Consider the following 8024-nt stretch of genomic DNA (forward strand, 5'->3'; position numbering starts at 1 on the left):
TTTCTTTCTTCCGTTTCCCTGTCAGGTGAGAGGCTTTGGATCTACTTTTTGTTATCGAATTATCCGATCTCTGACTTCGTGTTATCTTTTGACAATAAATATTGTCTTGTTATTGGACCTCTGCTCCACATATTTTCCTGTCGGATGAGTTTAGTTGTTGTTTTTACTGCAGTTAAGGACATGATTGGTTTTTCCTTTGTCTTCCGTTTATTGATGTCGCCGTTACAGTATTTTGATTTATCTGAAGATGCACAAGCTTCTGTACCTCTAGAGATACAGATAAAAGATTATGCGACTGCGACATAAATAAATTCCTCAAGTCGATATTTATTATTAATACATGTCCAATCCTCCTTGGGGGCCCCTTATTGGTCATTTCAGATTTCAGGGACACAAACTCTCACATTCCACGAAAATATAATTTAATTTAATAGAATAAGAATTCATAATTTATGTCCTTCACGTTATCCCTTAACAAAGCATCACATTGACTTGTTAAAAAAGTTATATATTCAAAACAAGATGGTACTGAAAAATATAAAAAGAGAAATACTAAAAATCTAAATTCTTTCTACCATTTTATGTTTATATTTTTAATTTTTTAAATAAGTTAAATGATATTATAATGTTGTGTCACATCAAAAAATAAAATAAGTGATAAATTAAGGAGACATGTTAACATTTCTTATAAGAAAAATATAAATCCAATCACGTCGAATCGCTGATGGTGTAGAATATAGGTGTGGAGGGTATATATATATATATTTTTTTAAGAAAAAGATAAAGGTCACATGTCCACGAATGACTTCCTCCCAATTTTATTAATAGCCCTCACTTGTGACGGAGGAAAACCGTGGTTACAACCTGATGCCTGGGGGTTACAGCAAGACCCAAAACTCAGGCGTAAAAAATAAAGGACACCCAAACAAAGTATAAAGGAAAACATGACTCCTAGACCCAAAACCAAACTTAAGAAAAAAGGAAACACCTGCAAAAGAAAACCACCTGCAAAAGAAAACTACCAACAAGTAAGGATAAAGTAATGCGAACCAAAACAAAAACATACCTGGAAAAGCCACTACGAAGTACGAAGATAGGGAATGCCAAGTCTATCCATACAAAGAAGACCCCTAAGGTTACTAGGCAAACCGTGATCCCCTGCCCACTCCATGTTTGAACCTCCAGCACCTTGCTTGGCAAGATAGTCTGCCACATCGTTACCTTCACGATAAATATGTTTCATCGTATACTCCATGCAAGAAAGGTAGACATGTAATTCATATAAAAAATCCTCTAAGTACCAAATATTACAAGTTCCTTTAGTGACCCAAATGACAAGGAGTTGAGAATCAGTCTCAATCTGAATCCTAACAAACCCAAGCTGATAACAACGACGAACCCCTTCCACTAAGCTTCTCATTTCCGCAAAATTATTGAACCTCTGTTCCAGAAAGACAGAATAAGCAGCCAGAAGCTTACCACCTGCATCTCGAATCACACCCCTGCACCTGCCATCCCAGGGTTTCCAAAACTACTTCTGTAACAGCCCGCTAAAAATTCAATTGTGAAATTTCTATTAACTTTAAGAATCTCGTGAAAACCCCATAAGTTTTCATGAATCTATTAATCGTATAGGTTTTTGTCTAATTATATAGTTAGTGTTATTATTTACTATGGTATCAGAAGTGTGTTTTTGATTATTGGAGATAGTTAGAAGTGTCAAAATGTATTATGGTTTGTGCCATTAGACTCGGAGGGTTATTTAAAATCTTATGGCGCAATAACATTTTTTCATATTTTCGGACAAAACGTCTGTTCAAAACTGTAGATATTATTGGATAAAAAGAAATATCTTGAGGTAATTTTCGTGAATATTATTGGGTAAAAATATTTTGAGTTGATTTTTATAGATATTATTAGATAAAAATATCTTAAGTTGATTTTTTGTAGATATTATTCGATAGAATATTATGAGATAATCTTTTATAGATATTTTGGGTAGGAGAAAACTACACTCAACTCTCAACTCCAGCCTCATCTCTTCCATATCTCATCCATAAGTATCTCCAGCCACCTCTCCCCACGAAATTATCTTCATTTACACCTTTCATTGAAAGAATATCAAACACTCTCTTTCGTACAGCTTTTAGGAGGTCTTTTGAACACCCATTTCGAAGCTCTTGTAAGTGTTTTATCATAAAGTATCCTTCATATAAGTTGTTCCTTTTTGAGTCTAGTTTACAGGGATATATTATTTGCCCCATTTGAAGATTATTTGGTCAGTCAAATATTATATAAACTATAGAAAAGTCATTCTGGGAGATAAACTGGAGAATATATTATAGTTTGGAGTTTTTGACCAAGCTAATGGATAGATATTGGTCCGAAATTTTTATGGAGTATTGTTAACATGTGTATATGATTATTGGTTGAGGATTTTTGCATGATTAAAGGTTTTGATGAAAGATTTTCTTAGATTTAGAAACTTAGAAACTGGAAGAGGAAAAACAGTTTCTGTTTTGAGAAAGTTTAACTCTTTGGTGGTCTAAACCTATTCCAATGACTTTGATAATTTTATTGGAGGATCCTAAGCATCTTATATACATGTTATAGTATTATTTTGAAGATATTTGATGTTAGTTTCAAATATATGAAATTTTATGCAAAAAGATATTCAGATAAGACAAAGTGTGGATATTCTTGGCTAAATTTATGTTTTGGTTAATTTCTAACCATGTGATCTTGAATTAGAAGCTTATATATATTTTAGGACATCTTTTTAAACCATGTGATGGTTTGGTTTGAAGATTATATATTTATAAGTCATAGATCAAGAGATTTATCAAAACTAGTTGAGGAAAAAGTTTCTGTTTTTGGACTAAGTGTAAAACCAAAAACTCCAAATGTTATTTTGTGATTTTGGTGGCTTTAATTTGATGATTTAAAGCATGGTTGATGTTAGGATGATATTATGAATATGTTAGAAGTAAGATTTGATTTTTGAAATTCTTGGAGATGTTTTGATTTAAGGTCAAAACTTGTGATTCAAGTGCTTGGATCTTTTTATAAAAAAGTTTGGTGTTAATTATTAGCTTTTTTTAAATGGATGTTTTAAGTATGGTTTTGAACTTAGGATTGGAAGATGTTTGTTGTAAAATTTTGGTTTAAACATGAGTTTTGAAGTTGGAAGGAATTGCAACAAAAATCAAGGGAAATGGCCTATGGATGTTTCGGCCATAGTGTGTTCTTCATAGTTGTGTTTTGTTTTAAATTTTTCTGAGTTGATATTTAAGTTTAGGACAAAATTTACATGAGGAATGTAAATTTTAGAAATTTTGGAGTTAGTATGCAAAATCCTTAAGTTATGGGTAAAACGGTCATTTTCCCACATGTAGAGAGTAAAATGAAAATTTTACTCTTTAAGTTAGTATTTTCCATATTTCAAATTATTAGTGATTTAGTTCTAACTTTTAGAATCACTAATTACAGTTCCTCGTGGTCACACTTGAAGTTTTATAAGAAACGCGGAGATCGAAGTAAGTTAGCTTTTAACTTACTAGCAGTCTACTGTGTATGTGTGCTAAGTAAAGGAATTACAGTGTATGTATGTGTGTTATCATATATGTCATGCCATGCCAAATTATCACGTAATTGTCTATTATACAGAATGTATTCTGTCATCAATTTTTATCTGTTACATAATATATTTTGTTATGTATTACTGTACATTACAAGTACGTCATGCTAAGTATGCCATTTATTACATGTATGTCAAGTCATGTAATATTCACTGTTGCAAGTATGTCATGTTAAATATGTTGTCTATTATATGTTATGTCATGTTACGAAATGTTTCTATCTCAAGTTGGTCATGTATTTCAAGTTATGCTCAAGTCAAGTTATGTTACGTCAGGGCTTTAGTCCTTTCGTATTTCAGTCACGTTTCATCTTGATTACTTATGTATGGGGTCACAGCAATTGTGACGTATACACTACGTGAGACACAGCAATTGTGACACGTAAAATACATGGGGCCACAACAACTGTGGAGTATGTATTTAAGCAGTTAAAGAATAAGTTTCCGTATAATACATAGGGTCACAACAACTGTGGAGTATGTATTTTTCATGTTAAGTCAAGTTTGTGTAAAATACATGGGGCCACAACAACTGTGGAGTATGTATTTTTCATGTTAAGTCAAGTTTCAGAACAAGTTCATGATAAGTCAAGTTTCAGATCAAGTTCATGTCAAGTCAAGTTCAGTTAATGTTTCAATTTAAGTTATGTTAATTATGCTATGTTGTACGCCAAGTTATACTTTAATTACTTATGAATTTGATTATGCATTTATACTTTTACTGTCATGCATGCATCATTAGCTTGTGTGGAAGTTTTTTTTTTAACTTACTAAGATTTGTAATCAAATCTCACTTTGGTAGTCCCAACTACCATTCCCCCCGAATGGTAGATCTTGTTACAGGATCTGAAGGAGAATCAGGAGCTGATCAACTAGACATAGTTGACTAAGCGACGGTGCGACGTCAATGTTAATATAGTAGTTAACGTAAATTACTACTTGTACAATGGGGTTGCATCTTTAGTACTTTTTGGATCATAACCATTTTGGACTAGTGTTGTGATCTATTCAATGGGTCTTTATGTATGAAGTATGTTTTAAGCATTTGAGATATTTTCAATTTGGTGCATAGTATTGCTAAAGAAAAAAATTATCCGCTGCGAATATTGCATAATGTTAGATGCATGTTAGGAACATTGCATCTTATATGTCATGAACGGGGGCAGGTAACCTTATGTTGCATGTCTCGAAGCTTCAAATGTCCGTCCGATCCCAAACGGAATTTGGGGGCGTCACAACTTCCATCAATATTCAGCTTCACCCAATCCTGAGGGGGTTGAGTCCACTGCACCACTCTGACTTTCTTCGGGATCATTGGTAAAACTGGAATATCCAGGCGAGTAAGAATATCTACATCCTCGTTGGAAATCTTGGAAACTCTCATAGTCAACTGCATAATATTCTTAATCCAATATTTAATAGCCTGCCAAACCTCCTCAGCCTTGTAATACTTATCTTCATATCTAGCTTTACATCTCCTATCCCATATCTTCCAAGAAATAATAGAGGGTATGAACCCAAAAATAATCCTTAGTTGTGAAGACTTGCTAGCGCGCCGGAACCAAAAATTAATTTGCTCTTTCCAAGTTTGGAAAATTCCCATATAAACACCCAAGTGAGTCGCAGCTAGACGCCAAATTTGTCTAGCAAAATCACTAGAACAAAGAACATGATTCAAGTCCTCTGTATGACCTCGAGAACAACAGTTGCATTTTGAAACAATGGGGATACCAGCCATTCTGATCTTCTCATCTACGCTCAAGCAATTGTGAATAACCTTCCACATTATAATGGAAATTTTCTTAGGGGGATAATTATGTCAAATCCAAGTAGCCCAAGTTAAGGAAGGCGCGCGAACCCTTATTCAATCCCAAGCACTTTTTGTAGTAAAGTTTCCATCATCTGCTTTCAACCAGATTAAACCATCCTGACCATCCTTTCTTTTAGCCAAGAACTGCTACAAATCAAAAGCTTTTTGATGACCCACCAGCCTTTCTAGAAGAGAGATATCCCACCCATTTTCAATTCGACACTCTTTAATTTTCAACTTAGGATTTGTCAAAACAGGATGATTGCGAAGAAGAGGAACCCACTCCTCCCAATTATCATACCAGAACGAAATATTTCCTTCTCTCACCATCCATTTAGATCTATTTAAAACCTTTGGAATGCATTTGGCAATCGACTTCCAAAAACGAGTTCCCTTAATGGGCTCCAAAAGGGATAAATGTTTACCCTTAGCGTACTTTTCTCTAAAGAAATGAGCCCATAAAGAATTGCCTTTAATGAGATGCTAGACCAATTTCCAATGCAAAGCCTCTTGAATATCGCTAAAATCCCTAATGCTCGAACCTCATTTATCAGGAGGTCTATAAATATGAGTCCAAGAAATCCATTTCTTTTTCCCTTTGCCATCAGAATCACCCCAAAAGAAAGAACTCAAAAGTCTATTAAGAGATTTGATCACTACCTTTGGAACATGTAAAACAGCAAAAAGATGAATGGCCATACTACACAGAACATGACGAAGAAGAATAAGGCGACCACCCGCAGAAAGCAGTTTCATTTTCCAACCTGCGATTTTCTTTTTTACTTTCCCAAGAAGCTCACCAAAATCAGAAACCCTCAATTTACCCACCACAATAGGCACACCCAAGTACTTAAAAGGAAAAGAGCCTTCCAAAAAGCCAGAGAGACGAATAAGAGAATTCTTTCTGTAGGTCGGGATCTTTTTAGAGAAATAAATAGCGCTCTTCTCCATGTTGAGAACTTGGCCTCCAATTCTCATAAAGCTGCAAAACCTTCATTAGATTCCTTAAAGACCTCCGACCACCATTAGCAAAAATGACTATATCATCAGCATACATAAGATGAGAAATAATAAGGGTACCTTTGGCTTGAGTAAAGTGACCAATTTTTCCATGCTCGAAAGACTACTTAAGAAGACGAGAGAGCACCTCTTGCATAATGATAAACAAGTAGGGAGAGAGAGGATCTCATTGTCTCAGACCACGACCATCTTTAAAGAAACCCATGGAAGTACCATTCATATTAATTGAATACTAAAGAGTGGTAATACACTCCTTAATCAACTCATAGAAATGGGGAGAGAAACCAAAAGAAACCAAGGCATGTAAAAGAAAATTCCAGTCCACTCTATCATAATCTTTCGACATATCAAGTTTAACCATAATATTACCACCATTTGATTTTTTGTGAATAGAATGCACCATCTCTTGAGTTAAACTAATGTTCTCAAAGATACTACATCCTGGAAGAAAAGTCCCTTGCTCTTGAGAAATCATCTTAGAAAGAAGCTTAGTCATGCGACCCACTATAGTTTTTGCACAAATCTTATAAACCACCATGCAAAGACTAATAGGTTTAAACTTGTCAAAGCCAGTGGGTTTATCCATTTTAGGAATAAGAACAATAGAAGAGGCCGTATAAAACCTGGGAAGCGACTTATTATGAAAAAAATCCAAAAAAACTTCCAACAGGTCTACATTGACAATATACCAGCATACTCGAAATAAACCAGAACCAAAACCATCCGGACCAGGACTACTATCAATAGGAATACTGAAGAGTGCAAGTTTAATATCCTCCATAGAAGGGGAACTACACAACTCCATATTCTCTTCCTCAATAATCACAGGGTAAATCAAATCACTTAAGTTAGGAAGCTCACGAGTGTCACTTTGACCCAGAAACAAATTAAAGTAATCCACAGCAGCCTTATGAATATCAAAAGGGGTATTAAAAGAAGTGCCATCAGCTATGCACATGGTACTCACCCTTTGTTGATTTTTAGCATTTAGATAAGCATGACAAAATTTAGAGTTATCCCCATCAGATAACCAACTTTTCTTGGCTAAATGAAAAAGACGAGTATTTTCCCTATTCATCCAAATATCCAATTCCAATTTAGAAGTCAGGAGATCATTTTCATCTTCCTCATTAAACCTAGCTTGAAGACAATTATCCAAATTTTCAATACGGTTCCCTAATTCAGAAATATTCTCCTTAGTGCTATAAAAAACCCGTTTATTCCAATCTCTAAGAGCCACCTTGAGCCCTTTTAATTTAATAGAAAGATTATTAAGCCCAGAACCATGCCCCTCTTGATTCCAAACCCCCTTCACCAAACTAAGAAAGTCAATATGATCAGTCCACATATACTGAAATTTGAAAGAACTAGGACCATACCTGAAGGGGTCCTCCCCCGTTTTAATAATAAGAGGGGAATGATTCGACGTAGTGCGAGTCAAAACTTGGTAAAACATATTAGGAAAACAATTAAGTAAATTAGAATCAATAAAACAACGATCTAACCTTGCCCAACTGCGAGCCAAGCCGCTTTGATTGTTGCACCAAGTCATTCACG

Source organism: Carya illinoinensis, chromosome 11, assembly GCF_018687715.1.
Source record: "Carya illinoinensis cultivar Pawnee chromosome 11, C.illinoinensisPawnee_v1, whole genome shotgun sequence".
NCBI classification, from domain to species: domain Eukaryota; kingdom Viridiplantae; phylum Streptophyta; class Magnoliopsida; order Fagales; family Juglandaceae; genus Carya; species Carya illinoinensis.